Genomic DNA, 18859 nt, shown 5'->3' with positions numbered 1-18859 from the left:
TAAAATGGTGTATACATCATAGAAAATAAATAGTTTTTTCTATTTATAAATAAAATTGGATAACTTAATTTTGGGATTACCTTCGTAGAAAAGGATGGGTTACACTGGAAATACCCGCTAAATACAGTCAGCTCCAGCGCGGTGTCATAAGGCGATACTTTTTGCGCCACCCTCGCCGAGGAGTGGAGGCAGGGGTTGTAGTTCGGGCTGCGGGAGGAGAGGGTCACGGGAAAGAGGAGGAAATCCATAATTCAGCCGTTTCATGAAAACTATGCATGGTGACTGGAGAATCCCCATTCTCTCTACAGGGTTGAAAGTCATTCATAATTAGCATCATGATTCATAATAAATATACCCAAAGAAAAACAATTACCGAATTCAAACCTGCACAGTGTAACTGCGTAACTCCATTTTCAATCATTTTATTTAACTTTATTTAATTAATGCCACTCGTTATTTGGGTTTTTGATTGCATTAATTCATATGTATACATTAATGTAGGTTTTTCTAGGTTCATGCTTTAGATTGTTAGTTTGTTTAAAATAACATTACTATGTGTTGTTGATGAAAAGAAGGGGATTGTTAAAAAAGAAAGTTTAAGAGAGAAGACGTGCAATAAAGAGGGATAGGTAATTCCAAATTGAATAATTTCAAGGAAGTAAATATTACTTGAGAGATCCTGAAGACACAACTGGCCCGCTCTCTCAATCAACAATCCTCAAAATATCGACGGTATAGCATCTTTAAATATCATTGACAATGTGGATAGCTTGAAAAAGTTTAATTCAACAAGTTGATGTCAACACAATTTGAAAAAACCAAGGGAGTCACGGTATTTCGAGCGCCACCGGCGCGGAGCTGGGCCCCGACGCGCGATAGGTAAATTAAGTTCATTCCCGGCGTCGCAAGCTTTTTTCAATGATTTTCACTTAATAATCTGTATATATCATCAGTTAATACTCCGATGAAGTATCCTAGAGGTATTTTTCCTAATAAGGATCATATTATCTAGGCTTTGTAAAATTTTGCCCGAAAAGAGGGTCCAACACACATTCTGCGACGTAACATTACTCTAATATTATCAAAAATGTCTACAGATTTTGCATAATAAAGATAGAATGATAATAGTAATATGGTAGATGAAAAAGTATTTTTACAAACAGAAATTACATTTTTCATGGAAATTGTTCCATTACTCCTATGTCAAATTAACACCTAAGGTTTTCGTTGAAAAATGAGACGGCATATTTTTGGGAATTTGGTCGTGTTAGAGCCTCTATGTCTAGGTAACACGCGATGCCTATGAGAAATGACTCACTATTCCCTAATATCCAATTATTTGTGCGAACGTTTCCAAAGTGTCAAGAAGCTATCTCAAAAACAATTTGTCCGGCGATTTTCGATTAGGGACTTCCAGATTCAAATTGTGCGGCGGTGACGACTTGCCTGGCCAATTTATTCACCCCTGCCTACTGGCTATCTTCCCCTAACCAGTTCAAGCAAATGAGTTTCCCAAGCTAAATTCTTCATTTTCTTCGCAATGGAAAAAGTCCTCCGCTTACTAACCAACGTACTTAATCCAACTACTGAGGATTTCAGGCTAGTTTCCTTATTGTGTTCTAACCACTAAAAGGGATTGGCTTCCGCAAGTTTGCGACTGTCTACAAGTCCATTATTTAATTGAAGCTTTCCCATTACAATTCAAACTACTGCTAAGCTCATAAACTGATCCAAGAAAAATTACAGTGGATATAAAAATAAACTCAGATTTAAAAAAAAACACGATATAATTTTTGATTGAGATAAAAATGCCTCAACTATGGAGCTCTTGTTGGACAAGAGGAAATGAAGATTATTGATTTGCAATGAGTAAGTTTAATTGGTTCTGATTATATTTATCTAGAGGCTAACAATCTGTGCACATTCTGCATGAAGATGAATCCAAATACATTGCTCCTGACACCGAACTTCCACGGACTATGGCGCATGAACCGTTTTCAAATCAGCCGAACGTTATTTAAAAAAATTGAACTCTGCAAAGTTATACTGTTATTTATATACTGCTTGTTTTAAATGAAAATTAACAAACGCATCATTTCTATCGTTGGAAAAAGTTATATCCTCATTTATGTCGCTAAATATAGGCTTAATATGAGAAAATTTTAAAGTGGAATCACCGTTGAAGATGTTTCAACAATATTTTAAAATGAAATCTCATATTTGAAAAACGCATATAAAATTTTTATACGATTCAAACTACTTTTTATTGGCAAAAATGCGTAAAAATTAAAATGGGCATAAAATGCACTACGTTTTTTCGCAAAATGGTCACTGAGTATTAAGTGTAAGGCGGATACAGAAAATTTCATCATAGTCTGATACCATTAGGGATAAACGTTTGATAAATTGAGGTGGAATGACCCACTTGAGGAATAAATATTGATAAACGTTACCCAAATAGAGGTAATTAAAAATGGAAATGCCCTTTATGATCAAGTTAATAAAAGTGAAGGATGTTGAAACAGGAATTAGCCCTGAGGAATTTAATCTCACAAGACGAACTGAATGAATAAGGTAATTTTAACAGAAAAATCAGTATAGTACGTTTTTCAGTATAAAATGGCTTCCCTTTCCCGCCGGCCTACACCGCGCATGTGACGTGGCCAGATGTTGGATGAATTTATTTACATATATATAACACATAAGTTTATTTTGGGATAGGTTACAAAAGACACGTATAATTAATTATTTCTTTGGTTTACAGTGAGCTATTGGGCCTATACAATGAATTTATAAGGAAATTTTTACAGAAGTCAACAGATTACCAGGAAAACATATTTAACGCATCTTGCCAACTTTATGAAATGAGGTTAAAACGGAACGTCAATAGTTTTCAAATTTCATCCATTAATTAAAAAAAGTCATAATAATAATCATTTTTATAAATATAATTATAGATGTTATCTAAAATTATGTTATTAAAATGGTTAGTTAAAAAATCATGAACTGAAGCGAAAATGAGAAACGCTGCTTCAGAATTTTGGCTAGAAATGCCACCGTAGAGAAATAAATTTTACCTAGGGACACTTGGGAGAATTAGGTCACGGGGGCCTAGCAACTGATACTGTCGACACGGTTCCCACAAAGCTCACGGATGACTGTTGTGAGGACGAGAGAAATACCGTAAATAGATTTCCTGGTGGATGGATTAATTTTCCATGCTCCTGCTCCGCTGAAACTGAGCCTTGTTCAAAAACGAACGAGCAAGACAACACTTTATCCCAAAAAAGCCGAGGAGATACCGAAAAAACGGAATGGAAGTAAGTTTAGCCTCATAATGGACATTTTATTGGGTCTATTCGAGCTGTTATGAAGGATTTAATGAGATATATCCGTGTAATGTAAAGTACGCCCGCTTGAAAAAGAGTAAGAGCTTCATTAGTAGATAATGTTCCCAAAGGTAAACTTCACACATGCATAATAGATGCTTAAACTCGGATTTTTGAAAATTACTGTTGAAACAGGAAAATACATTGCAATACATAACATTCTTAAGCATAAAATGTAATACGAAAAAATCCAAATATTAACTAAAAAGATAATTTCGAGTTCTTTCTTGATTGCTGATCGTTGATCAACTGGATTATATAATTGAAAGACGATAAATTAGTTTAAGAAAACTCAGAGAGGAGCTCATTAATTTTCATTTTAAAATGGTGATTAAAATTCTTCCAAGGAGACGTTTCATACACATTAAGTGGGTACGAGTTTTTATTGGAGAATTTGTATTTCATCATCACGCCTCCACTTAAATTGGAGATAGCGTAAATCAATTAACGAATCAGTGTAGCAATGATTTTCCGTGAATGTTTTATTTATTGCCGAAAAAAATCAAAATTGAAATGTAATACATTGATAGACGGATTTATCGAAAAAAATAGCTCCGTAATACTTGTGAGAAAAAAGAGACTGATAAAAGTGTTCTTAAAAAGTGAAAAATATTCTGCATGATGAAAAACTAATTCAAAGTCAAGTCATTAACGATCTTGCGATACTAGGTACAGTAGGGAAACAAATAAAACTTCTGCTATGTCAACTCCCCCGCATAAAAGAGTACTCGTCAAAAACTCGGTCACCTATTATTACCTCGGGTAATAAAAGAATCCGTTTGACGTCACACTATATATCTAGGGGAAGTTAGGACCACGACCAAGTAGGGCAAAGGGAGGTGTATATATCCTTGATGATCGTAGTGGGAATAAGACGACAGAAGAAAGCAGTTACTGCTAGGCGTTAACTCAGAGCAAAGCCGCCAGATACCGCCACATGGCGCGTATCTCTGACGGAGAGAGGAAAGTCCGTCGGCACTCTATGGAGAAGGGGGTTCAGGGGTAGGAGAGAGGGATAAGAGACCGGACCCTGAGGTGAAGAGAAAGGGGAGTTGGCAGGGCTTAAGCTCAGGAAGTCGGGGTCAGACCGCAGAGGATGCAGCGGCCCAACAGCAGCGAAGGGAAAGGTGTAATAGGGTGCGTAGAGAGACTATAATCCTTCTCAAATGCCTTTAGGGGGCTGGTGGGTAGGTCTGAAATGTTTGAGGGTGATTGATTAAATGATCACTTGGCACGTGATCATCTCAGCAAAATTTGTGATGCATTGTGACTATAGTGAAGTGTCACAGACTTAAGCAAGAGGCAATTATAAGAGAATTATTGTAATTAAATTAGCTTACCGATTAAAAATTTGTTTCTATAGAGCACTTCAGAAGTATCCTGGCAGTCTTCCCTTCTTTCAAGGACTCCATTCTTCAATTCACAATAAGGCCTACTCCCTTGAATTCTATCTAAAAAAAACCCCATTCTCTTTCTTATTCTCCATTGGTTACCCAACATTCTACCCTTTAATGTTGTTTTCAACACCACCTCCTTGCTAATTACTCACTCCATCCATTCTTTCTGTCTCCTTCGTATCTCATCTAACAGCTGCCTCTCCTCAGCCACCATATCCAGAACTTCGTCGTTCCTCTCCCTTTCCATCCACTTCACCTCCTCCATTCTTCGCCACACCCACATCTCGAATGCCTCGAGTCTTCTCTCGTCCTCTTTCCTAAGTGCCCACGTTTCCGCACCGTAAAGAGCTATAAACCAGAGCAGACTCTTCACTAACATTTTCTTTAAACTCTCACAAAGCGATCATCACACAAAAGAATATTGTTAAATCTTAAGCCCAACGCCCACCCCCTGGACATTGAAAATGAATTATCATGAACATGAAAGGCTGAAAAAAGAGAAAAGCCTTAATTTAGTTTACCATTCGTCACGATTGCCATAGCATGCATGGAAACTGGGTAGCGTAGTGGTCTACGCAGTGGCCGACAAAGATACCGGATATATAGATCCGCGGTTTCATCCCCGGTCGAGAGGAATATTTTTCCGTCGCAACTGACGAGAAGAGAGAAGGATGATAAGCGGAGATTCGAAGAGGAAACGGTCTAGGATGAGGGAGTTCAATGCGGTGGCTAGCGCTGTGGTGAGTACCTGGGACTTATCGAGAGCCATTTCAAAGCTGATGAATGAGTTAGAATTGGAGTTGTCCCATGAGCGCAGGGTAAAATATAGGCTGAAATTACAAAGCGAATATGAGTATTTTTCCGCTAACCCATTATCACAGACTTATGCAAGAGGCCAGTATAAGGGAGTTACCTACAAATATTTATACCAACGCCCACCCCAACATATTGAAAACGGATTATTAATGAATAGGATTGGCTGAATAACGGAAGAGACCCTTAATTTAATTTAATATTCGTCAAATTTTTAAAGTAATTGCTTTCGGTGCCCGAGCTGTGATGACATGAAATGCTATGACATGAAATGCTATCTAATATTTTAGGAATTAAGTGATTTGATACAAAACAAACTACTTACTAGTACAGACTTATACTGTCTGCGCAGGATAATGAATTAATTTTTCCTATGAATAAGGACAAATCCATAGACGCACAATGAATAACCACAACTCGTAATCCCTCAAAGTAATTTACTTGCTGGAAAATTAAGTGTCACACACATCTTCTATTACCTTCCTGCTACGACTGACAGATAAACGATATCAAGAAAATGAAAATGGGTAGAAAAATTATAAGCATTGTTAAATCGGTTTTGTAAGACTTTAAGGATTTATAAGACTCCATGATCTCGCTCAGGCGATGGGAGTCTTTTATTCAATATTTTCTTTCCAAAGCCAATTATCAGAATTCATTAGGTTCGCCACCGGTACATAACCCATCTCGGCTACCAAATTTATTCTGTTACCAGTTCTGAAATAAACGACCCTCAGAAGCAACATACACCTTTTATTCAAAGTCGTCGATAGTACACTTTTTCCTCTTTTATAACCGCTAGGCGTAATTACTTGATAGCATTTCTTTTTTATTTATAAACGGCTGATGTCCCAACACCCCCTGCCACACGTCTATGAAGGAAACTTGCGGGGTAGTATGTAGATGTAAAAAACTTTGATAAATGCCAGGCGCAATTTCGTTGGAGCATTTCCTATTTATGCTAAATAAAAACTTTTGGGCCCTGTCGCCGCGTATATTTTCGGGTTGCCGCAATATTTCCCGACCGATGCTGGTCGCTTTCTCAAAGGAACCCGCCCAGCATCGGTCGGGAAAAAAGCAACCGGTATCAGTCGGGAAACGTTGGGACCACACAAGGTGCGTATGATAGGAGCGTATAATAATGCATGTAAATGTTTTATCTTGATAGCAATAGAGTTCCATTTGCAATTTTGAAATGGCTACGAATCTGCAGTCGTGGTTTTCAGTTTAAATTTTAAAGGTGGAAATACTTAAATAAAATAAACATGTTTTCCTATTTTTTACGGTAGCTTATTCCTATTATGAGTATATAATTTCAAATAGCATGATGCATTACGATATTTTACGGGTGAAACTATAGGATGTAGAATACGATAATTCTGCTTACTTTGCTAGTCTTATGATGCGATTGAAAAGGAAACAGAATCTTTCCGGAAGAGTACACAACATAGTCTGATGGCTAATAACGATATTTTTGTTGTAATTCTTAAGAATTTGATGCGGAAAGGAGATATCACGACCCGGTTCCTACTTGTTATTCCCTGGCATACGTCTACGCTAGGAACTCCGTGACGTCACGCCCGCACGGCAGTTTCAGCTGAGACAACCTCCTACTATACGCACCTTGGGGGTCACCCGCAAATTGACGCGGCGACACAGCCCATAAGTTTTTTTTTACATGACGTGTACCCGAGAAAGTTTTAACGATACCTATATTTATTTCCTTTTTATTTGCAAACGGCTGGTGTCCAAACACCCTCTGCCACAAGCCTAAGGAGGCGGCTTGCGGGGTAATAGTTAGATGTAGATGTAAAGGACCTTCATAAATGCTTAGCGTAATGTCGTTAGAGCATTTCCTTTTTAATTGTAAACGGCTGGTGAGATTGTAAACGGCATATTCGAAGATTTTCAAGTACAAAAAATAAACATCGTTTCCCGGCTGAACCGTCTTATGAACATTTAAATCCAAAAGCACTGCATTAAAAGTGACGCAAGAAATCCGGGTTAAATGCAATTTCTGTCTTTGTTGTTTTAACTTTACGTTTCCATTGGTCTCCAAATGGACTCTACATACGGGCGTTAGTAATGCCAGTTTGAAATTACATTATATAAATCCATGAAATAAGAAAGAGAATCGGTTAGGATAAAGACGTAAAGAGGGCAATGCATTTGACTAGGCAATACTTAAAAAAGGTACACAAAGACGATTTCTATTCCATGACATCACAAAGTTACGAAAATTGATAAAACCTTGATGTACTCATAAAAATATGGAGATTATTGCAACACCCCCTGCCACGCATCTATGGAGGAGGCTTGCGTGGTAGAATGTATAAGTAGATGTATACGCAGTGGGGACAAGGTATGAAGGGAGGGGAGGAGGTGTAAGACAGAGAGAGCGGCGAGGAAGTATCTGAGTGACGGGCAGGCGGAGAAGATATCGACACGGACAGTAGGAAAGCACTTCCCAACCAGCCTCCCCCTCCCATTTACCCCCCTCCCACCCCACCCCACTTCCCCTCTCGTCTCTCATTAATACAATCGATTCCTCGGCGTCGCAGCTCAGGCCTCAAACAGTCGCGAGTGGAAAATGCAGTGCGCGCTTGACTGACTGGAACGGCAGCGGGGGATGATGAAAAAGTGAAAGATGTCTCTTTCCTCCCGCTCTCTCCATCTCTGGAGGGGAAGACCCACGGCGCGCCGTCGACGGAAAGAGTAGCCACGTGCTTCTATTATTATATTTTTTAAACGAAGAGGAAGGAAAAAAAAATCACAAGCACGCCTCACCGGGATGTGCTCTTTCCTCTATTACGGTTTCGTTATTTTTGTTTCTCCCTCCTGCCGATCGCCTCTTGGGTGGCGCCTCTGTTGTTCAAGGAAGGCCTCATTAGCCTAAGCGTGGTAGGACCTACATCGACGTTATGTTTATCTTTCCTTGTTTTAACCCGAAGGTTTCTTTGATTTGGTGAGGGCAGAGTTTATCCCAGCCTATACCACGGGCGTTTGAATATCACAACATTCAGGTTACGAAGGGGATCGGGCTGGTGTGGTGACTGGAGTGTGGGCTTTCCACCCAGTGGGCTCGGGTTAAAACCCCGGCACAGGAAGAGTGAATTTTCAGTGACCATCTGAATCCCTGCTTGAATGTTGTGCGGAGAACATTTCAAGCGTAACACTCCGTCCATCGGATGGGATGTTGAGCCGTAGTCCCCTTGGCGCCTTTCGTCAAGAGCAGGGTAATGCCGACGCCGGGTTTCTTTCCACCCTACCTTCCATACGCTTCCCTCATGTCAGAAATAACATTAGCTGTCGGCCGCCTCATAGCAATACATACATTATCAAGGAAAGGAGAAAAGTTTCTTTTCAGTCGACCACCTCGTACATCGACGATTAATGTTTATGGCCTACGTCATAAACTTATCGAATTGCATAATGCCATTTTTTGCATTATGTTATCTTTCGTTCTAGTATACAGTGTATTGACACCACTTCCGATGCTCTGCCTCCAAACAGGAGGGGTTTTTGTTTATAACGTTAAAAGTGTAAAATATAATGGTGTAAAAGCTCAGCTTATTTCTTCATCCCAATAAATGTTAAAATTGGCCATTTATCGCTGAAAATGGGGGGCATAGTTTACCAAAATGAAAAATTTAGAAGTTGTAATTACTTTCTTTCTGTTTTCTTTATTGAAATGCTTTGGTGGCGAAAAGAGTGACAACTCCAATGAATAAGTTATCATACTTCCCTGCATTAATGCCAAAACAAAACACATCCACAGCGCATACGGTATTCAAAGAAAAAATTCAGCAATAGAACTGTTTTCATACTCGTTCGACATCGCGATGAATTCATTCAGAGCGTGAACGAATATAGAATTAATGCTAAAAATAAGTACCTATCCACTCATAATTATCAAACATTTAGGAATGAAAGACTGCATTGAAATAAAAATCACTTGGAGGTCAACTACAAACTTCTTGCCAGTTCAATTTTAACTACTACGTCAACATTTGATAGTAATCAACTACAATACAGCAAAATTTTTAAGAATTAAGCTAAGAATAATAATCAAAGATGAAAGGGGGTGAATATAAAATTTTTTTAAACCTGTATCGGGCGTATTTATCTTTTCGAACTTATCCGAGCCACAATTCAAATACTTACTCAAGTGGCCAGCTTTAAGAGAAACACCTAATGTATTCATTCTCTGGAAGCAACATCAGAAATACGTGCACCCCTATTTACTTTCATCCAATTTTATCAAAATTATTCGTTGGATTGGAAACGCTCTCGGGAAATACGATTCAAAAAGGCACTTAAAAGGAATCGGAAATGGAATCACCAAATAGCTTTAATCAACCGTCACTCAATATGCAGGGTTAATGGAAAAGGAAAAATGGGATGAAGAGTCGCAAAGATATTTAAAAAATCGGAAAACGTTAGTTCAAGAAAGCATTCATGGAAATCAGCCCATTACCTACACCATAAAAGTGATTGCCACTTATGGTTGCATGAAATTTTTTTACCTTACGATTGTAAATGGCCGTAGGTATTTATTTTTATAAAAAAAATATTTTCCCTCCGAAAACAGCACTATTCGACCTTTACATCGGGGCTTTAGATAACATTTAACTATCAAACGTGCACAAATGTCCATGCCCTACATAAGTGAAACCCAGGCGGGACTCGAACCCGCGACCTTTGGATTGGCAGGACTTTACTCCTCCGCCACCGATGAAGGCATGTATACGTAGATAGAATGCATGTCAATGCATGTTATTATTATAATAAAAGTATTCTACCGAATAATGTAGGCTTTCATGGAGTATTTATGAAGCATTCTGTAAGTTTTTCCCAACCTCTCTTCAGTTCACAGTAAGGCCTTCTACATTTCATTCTACCAAAGAATCCCATTATTTTCTTTCCTCTCCTTCGTTTACCCAAAATTCTACCCTGTAATACCGTTTTCAACATCCCCTCCCTGCTCAGTACTCGCTCCATCCACATTTTCTGTCTCCTCCGTACCTCATGAAGAAGTTGTCTCGCTTCACTCACCATTTCCAGCTCTTCGTCGTGCAATGCATGTGAGCAGGGAGAAAATAAGCACGTTATTCAGTGAAAGACGAGGAAGCGTTGATAGCATTTCAATACAAACTGAAATGCATCTGTAGAAGAATATCTATTGCTGTTGGTTAGGTACCTACTGGAGTGAATGAAACGGAGAAGTAAAATAGATTTTAATCCCACCTTACCGTAGATCAATTTTTCATTCTAAAAGAATCCAGAGATAACTGTGACTGGATATTTTCATATTATTTTTAAGTGATGAGACAGCTTTTGAGAAAAGAAGGCGGAGAACAATTTTAAATAAGATTTTTTTCCAAAATTCAGCTTTAATGGAATAATATTGATTGTCGACTCTTAAGAGTAAGGAAAATTAACGTAAGACGTCAATGATCTCATGAATTTATGAGAAGATATTTTTTTCAATGGAAAAGCTGTAATTATATTCTGTAAAAAATAAATTTCGCTCATTCAATGAGACCTCAGTTTACGAATGACGATGGCTTAATGTAGATATCAATATTGATGGGACTCAAAAATTCAATGGAAAACAGCAGAAAACCTTTCAATACAAATGAAATGACAATATCAAATTATACACCACTTTCATGTCATCCAATTTTTATTAGGCGCTCTTTCCAACGGTTTCAATTCTGTTTCATTACAGCTAACATCATACCTTGATATATATTCCGTTTGGGCGCACAGAACATTGAGCAAGGGGAATAAAGAATTGACGACTACTATGCAACTTAATAGAATAAATATTTATTATATTCAATGTAAACATTCTGAATTTAAAAGAAAAAAATCCTCCAGTATAGGCATTCAATATTCATACGGGTATTTTGCAATACGATGCTGCTTACAGCGACCACACAACTTCAACATGAATTTCATTATTTTGTTGAACAAGTTGGATATGAAGGACAATCAATACAAAGTACGGAGCATAAAATGACAAAGATATTGATTTTAAGGGTAGGTCATTGAATAAATTAGAGAATATTTACGGAGTTAATTGCCCCATTCAAATTTATCTCATCAATCTATTCGATAAAAAAAATAATACCGCATGAATGAAAAGGCATGAAAGGTAATATATCAATCAAAGCCTCCTAGGCGGTGAAATAATAATTGAATATGTAATCAAATATTGATCAGATATTTTATTGGCAAGTTGATTAATTTTTCCAATTTGTTTAAAAAAATAGAGTGTAATTAAAACTTCACGGCAATTAGCGCTTGACCGCGACTTTACGAGGAAAATGTAGATTACATTTTTATAAACACAAGCGGTTCAACGACGAAAATATTTTGATGGGCTGATTACACCCCTTTGTGTATTTTATTCTGAAGTAATTTTGTGATGCAGTAAACTGTCTAAGAAAAATACGTCACCAAATAGAACTACGATGATAATTTTGAGGTTTTATTTAAAAATATATACGATCACTTAAAGCCATTCCAAAAACATAAATACGACGAAGAGGCCATAACGAGAATATTTGGCTTCCTGAATTAATGCAAAAAGACAACTTTAAATGGCAACTAACGAGCTACGGATTCGAGGGATCTACAAAGTGCATGGAGCAAGCATTCAAGAGCTTGACAAATTTTGACCCTCTGGTGAAATTCGATACAAAGTAAACCTCGTATCCATGGTTCTTGCAATGTTTAAGTTCTAACTAATGAGCCCATCCAGTATGCCCTTAGTAACTTATTCTCGAGTAATAGCGGAATAGTCAGCAGCCGGTGTTAAAATTATTGTCTCAATCAAATATAAAGACAAAAGCTCTACATGCCACCCCTCAAGCCTCCTACAAAGCGTGTGGCGTGGGGCGTTAGGACACCAGCCGTTTACATATAAAAATCAAATACTCAAACGAAATTACGACTAGAATTTACCAATGTCCTTAATTGTTCGATGGAAAAACAAATTTCCATACATAACCGATCGACAAAATATCTCTCTTAATTTATCGTGTCTGTCGGACCTGGAAATAAAGTGGGGTTCTAATACGATGTTCTCCGCATAGCTCTTGAAGATATATCTATTCCCAACTGCTCAAGCAATCTAAAACTAGCGCGAAGCTTCCAGGTCTGTACCGGCTCCCAGCCTAATTCACTTAAAATCTGTGTAACGCTTTATGTACGCACGTAGAAGTTTATGACGAATAGCGCAATGCTGACTTGATTAACATATCCGAGAGGCGCAATGATTAACAATAGAATATACCAAGAATCTAAGGAAAAGTTTTAAAATTTTATATCCTCGTACGAGCATTAATGATTATTGTATTAATTGTTCCTAAGCCTTCTGAAAAAAATCATCTTACAATCAGATAGGTGAGAATCTAACGAGTTATGTATGCGCAGGTGCAACAGTAAAAGCACCTAAAACAATGTATTTAAATAGCTCATAAAGAAATGAGAAAACGTTAACCCTCACCAAATATCCAAGAGTTGGAGAGCACACTCCATTACAGATTTAGATTACACCGGGAATCTTTAATTCATGAGATAATAATGGGGTATTTTATAGAGATTTTTAAGAGAATAATATTTAAAGAGCGGGAGATGCGACGTAAAAAAGTTCTTAGAATGAGAGGTAGGTCCAAAACTCACAGCTAAAGGAATGGAACGGAAAGAAAAAAACAAAAAAAAACAAAAAATAGCATGCCAACCTTGACGTTCTGTGCTTCCTCGGAAAACTTACGGCGCAGTTGGAAATAGGCATGAAAAGGTAGGTCGCAGCGCCAGACTGACCGAGCCGCGTCAATATAAAATTAACACCTCACAGAAGTGCCACACAGCCGAGTAAGGCTTTTAAAGCGAAGAAGATGGGGTAAGTGAGCTCATCATTAATTAAATGAGCAACGTAATAAATATTTAACAGCCATCCTTCCTAATTCAAACTTGAAAGTTTAATTACGTATCGCTGCAATCCACCGTAAAGTGCAGTGCTAAATTTTAGTCTCAACTTTTTCAGCCAAATGTAACGCGATTTTCAATTAAGTCATGCATTTTCTTTCAATTAAAACAAATTAACTGATATCAGAAAAGTAGACTCGGTTCACGGGATTTACTTTTCTTCTCTCTTCCTAAAAGCATAACTTTTTTGTCGTTTTTGTTTCCACATTGTATCCAAATTGTATCTATGTAAGTACTAACTAGAGAACCAGTAGAATTTAACAATTTTGAGAGTTCAATTGTTCTAATCGACCGTTTTGTTCTCAATTGTCGGACCAGCGCAACAGTAAGGATGACATATTCAGTGATTTCCACGTACAATAAACATCGTTTTTCAGCTAAACTATCTAATGAACATTTAAATCCAAAAGCACGCAAAAAAGTGACGTAAGGTATCCGGGTTAGATGCTATTTCTGCCTTTGGTGTTTATATCTTTACGTTTCTATTGGTCTCCAATGGACTCTATAACCGGGCGTTGGTAGTGTCAGTTTGCAATGACATTATATAAATTATATAAATCCATGAAAGAGAAATCAGGATAAAGATGTAAAAGGGCAATGAGTTTATCAAGGTAATACTGCAAAGCGATTTCTATTCCAGGACATCACAAATTTACGAACATTGAAATAACCTTGACGTACTCCTGGCAATATGGAGATTATTGCATTTAATTAGGTACTTTGGATGCTATCATATACTATTTACTATTAATTATGCTTTATAAATATGTATGTTGGCACTCTATCGATTAGGAATATAATCTCGATATCCACAAGGCTGTCCATTAAAAAATAGTTGACATATTTTAGCGTAAAGTAGTCGCTTTTTAAATTGCACTACATTGAACCTCGGTATAGTTCTCAGATTAAATTAATAAAATCAGCGATTTGTCTTAAACCTAACATTTCTACCACAGGCAGCATAGAAAGAAGACGTTAATCAGTAGGTTCATATAAAATTATGCTAAAAGTTTATGTGTGCAACAGTGGTAATGATACTACTATGAGCCCCCTCCCCCCAAACCCTCTTTGGATCCACCACAAACTAAGCTGTAGGTCACCTTCTTCGAATACCATACCAAAACATTCACATTTGAATGGGGTTTACGAAACATCCGACCTACGCAGCGCACCAGAAAATGCGACGGAAAACTCTAAAGGTCTATGCTGGAAGAAGAAGACATTGCCTATGAATGAATTCTGACATGGACTCAAACAGAGGAAGATATTTCAGGGACCAGAGGTTTCCGCTGCCTCTCCTTAGACTCATTCGCCTCCTCCCAGCCGCAACCGAACGAAACCAAATGCAATAAATATTTATGACGCGGAAAATTCTCGAGTCCTTCCCTCTGAAAATCTACTCGACGGATCAATGTTGGAGGGGTCCCTTCCCTTGGCGGTATCTGCCGCGGAGACAACTATCGCAACCGGGCGGGTGCCGAGGGAGTGGAACGGAGAGCATTAAGCCACGAAAGCAGAATTTTCCGCGGCGCGGTACGGAAGATACGCAAGCGTTTGGAACCCAATTCTAACCAGCCCATGCATGCACACGGAACACGCAGATTATGTGAGCGAAGGCGTCACCCAAGAGGACGTAGATTTTCCCCATTTAATGCGTACTTCACCACCGTTCACGCTGCCGGCTTGAACTAAGGAAAGCAAAGCGTATATTTTCATCATAATCATAACCTTCTAACTCTAGTCAGCAAATAAATTAGTACATAACTCCGGGCTGCAATTGTTGAATCATCGTCCAACGGCTGACTAATTATAGTTGTAGATAACCTTAGCAACGAAAAACTGGAATAAACGCTCTGAGGTCAATGATGAAATCATGTGACTTTGGCATAATGCAAATATTTTTAAGTACCTTGAAAAAGTTAAAAATATAAGTTCTTTGAAAAAAATCAATAGCAAGAATAATATCTCTAATCATAGCCATGGATAGAAGGGAGAGGGGAGCAGGAGCTAATTTAGGGGTTCAAACCCCGGTCATAAAATATTTGGGGAATACAATTTCAAAACACTCCCTACAAATGAACCCCCCAAAATGTACCCCTCTCTAAAAGGACCCTTCCTCCACGAATTTTTTCTGCAAGGTGTTAGTACGCAATTTCTCGTACGTGCAATAACAAAAGGAAGGTTACGCAAGCGTTTGGAACCCAATTCTATCTAGCCCATGCATGCACACGGAACACGCAGATTATGTGAGCGAAATATTGTTTCTGGCTATAATTGAGTGACTGATCATGCATGTATGTGCAAGGATTAAAGTTGGGTGCGACAGGAAGGACATCTAAATATCGTAAGGGATTGGGGTGAGTTGGGAAAGGAATGGATTGAGTCCGATAGTTTGATGTCATTGCTGTCGCAACCAACTCGTAGTAAAAGGAGATGCATACACGATCAGTAACCTGAAGATGTGATCATGTTAAGAAACCCGGCGATAACAAGTTCCATGTATTTGTCACTGTGTTTTAAGGACACGTTACTAAGACCCATATGCATACAGGGCACATTTACACGTTTTATAAGTTATTAAAACGACTCCACATCAAAAATTGAACATTTTTCAATTGATATAGATTATAATAAATGCGGCGAATAGGGAATATAAGTGTCTACATGCGGCAAAAGTTACCAAACTTCAGGATGAATGATGAAAGAGATTCAATATATACGGAGTAGCATTATGGATTTTCTAACCCCCCGGCGAATAGCCGGAAAAACATATGCTGTCCCCTGGGGAAGCGTTAAATCACTCTTCGAAAGACGGCCTTCATTGGAAGGCCGTGTTGAATCTCAGGGAGCACACCTGTGGCATTTCTCCATGCCTTTTGCAAATCTTATGTGGCTCCTGATCAATGCAACATGGTCTGTAAGAGGCTGCTCCATCTACATTGGTGAATTTTTTTACTATATCTTCATCATTATTGATCAATTTTCAGCTGTAGTTACTTACTAGGAATCTTACAACGAGAAAATTCAAAAAAAAAATTGTGACTGCAAAAGTTAGTCGCTAGTCTTGGTAGGGCGCTAGTCTTGGTTCCACAGAATTACGGAAAGCTAAACTTCACTTTGACCGTAATGGGAAAAAAGTTCCCCACCACCGGGAATCGATCCAGGGACCTTAGGCTTTCCGGGACTCTGCGCGGTCCACTAAGATATCCAATCTGAAATCTTCATTCCCATTGAAACAAAGAAACATATAGTAGTGGCCAGAGCATTATTCTGGAAAACCAATAGTCGGTTGTTTTATTCCAAGTTGAGAGATTTTTTCCCACGGCAATTAATGTGTAGTTCACGCTGCTGGCTTGAACTAAGGAAATCAGAGCGTGTATTTAGCGTCATAATTATAACCTTCTGACCCAAGTCAGCAAATAAATTAGAAATTCCGGGTTGCAATTGTTGTATCATCGTCTAATGGCTAACAGGTGTTAGCTGTAGATAACCTTAGCAACGAAAAACTGGAATAAACGCCCTGAGGTCAATGATGAAACCATGCGACTTTGGCATAATGCAAATATTTTTAAGTAAATTTGAAAAGTTAGAAATACAAATTCTTTGAAAAAAAAATCAATACCAAGAACAATATCTCCAATTATTGCCGTGGAGAGGAGGGAGGGGGGAGCGGGAGCTAATTTAGGGGGTTCAAACCCCGGTCATAAAATATTTGGGGAATACAATCACAAAAGAACTCCAAACAAATGCACCCCCTTCCAAAATGTACCCCTCTCCAAAAGGACCCTTCCTCCCCGATTTTTTTTCTGCCAACCGTTAGTGAGTGCAATTTCTCATAAGTGCAATAAAAACAGAAATATGATTTAATTATGTTGATAGGTATCCAAGTTACAGTGATGAAATGATATATTTATATATCATAAAAAATCAATCAACAACATATATATGTTGATTGATTAAAATTATTGAATCGTAAACGTGACTGTACCTACTACTTCATAAGAAAATAAAATAATAGGTAGAACATAAATTACAACAGGTTATGGGTCTAGACACTCTATCAAAGAAGAAAAGATTTATGTGGATCTGCATTATTCAGTGCCTGGCCGCGGTGTCTTGCGCGTTTTGTGGAATATTGAAGACAGTGAGCGTAGATTATTTCGTTTAAATGGAGACCTTAAAAATGGAAGAAGACAAATTTAAGATGCAGCAACTTGACGGGAAGAATTACGATAGTTGGAAATTCTTAATGGAAAAAATACTGGACGAAAAGAACGTAACGTATACTGTAATAGGGAAGCCGTATTCAGAAATAATAGCGCCTTTCGCAACTGTCCCAGAGAGTGAAACTACAACAGCAGAGAAATCAAGAGAAGTGAAATTGGAAGAATATGAGAGAGAAAATTACAAAAGGAATATGATATAATTATGTTGATAGGTATCCAAGTTATGATGATGTAATAATATATAAATGTCGTTGATTGATGAAAGTTCTTGTATCGTGAACGTGACTGTACTACTTCACAAGAAAATAAAATAATATTTGGAACATAAATTACAGCACCACCGGCCTTTACTCTACTTCAAATTGAAATTTTAATCTATGAAAATGAATATTTTATTCGAAATGCGCTAACTTGCGGCTTCGAATCAAGCAGTAAAAAAATATGCAAATTAACTAATCAAAGAAGTTCCTTGCGAATAGGATAAAGACGAGTCACTCAGACCTTTCCAACATCACCTGCATGCGTACGGACCAATAATTTCTTATTCATATTTCCACCCTCACCGCGAGGTTTATATTGCTTCAATGTCCACGGAAATATTTCTCTCGAACGCTTCCAAAAAGGGTTTTATAAACTGTAAACAGTCCATATCAGGCGGATAAATTTCCAAGCCCAATGATTTGCGCAAAGATATAACCAGGGGAGACTTTGTGGAAAAGTATTTACAATCAGAATAAAGAAAACCATAGTATCTTTTACGGGCGAAATTTGCTTTCAACATCTCAGCTACGCGGCCATCGTTTGAAGAACTCTTTTCAATCCTGGCCACGCAGGCACTGAATGATTTGGAACATAATTCATAATATTTTGTAGGAATTTTTGCTTAGAACAGGTTAGGCATGGTACAACGTGGAATTAAATTCTGACAATGCTTGATTTCGCAATCACTCTAGAATTCTATTCGTGTATTTTCATATTGATCTCCAATTAATATCCATGCAGAGATGTGTATCAATTTCAGGTTAGTAAAATATTA

General features: G+C 37.9%; 1 protein-coding gene across 2 annotated transcripts in view; it reads right to left on the bottom strand.

Moving 5' to 3' along the window:
- The window catches only part of LOC124161181 (diacylglycerol kinase delta), a 444246-nt gene that overhangs the window by 70512 nt on the left and 354875 nt on the right, over positions 1-18859 (bottom strand). The gene's annotated exons all lie outside the window — the stretch shown is intronic.

Source organism: Ischnura elegans, chromosome 6 (genome assembly GCF_921293095.1).
Source record: "Ischnura elegans chromosome 6, ioIscEleg1.1, whole genome shotgun sequence".
Classification (NCBI taxonomy): Eukaryota; Metazoa; Arthropoda; class Insecta; order Odonata; family Coenagrionidae; genus Ischnura; species Ischnura elegans.
The sequence above is the reverse complement of the archived record's forward strand: the minus strand, read 5'-3'. Positions and strand labels throughout refer to the sequence as shown.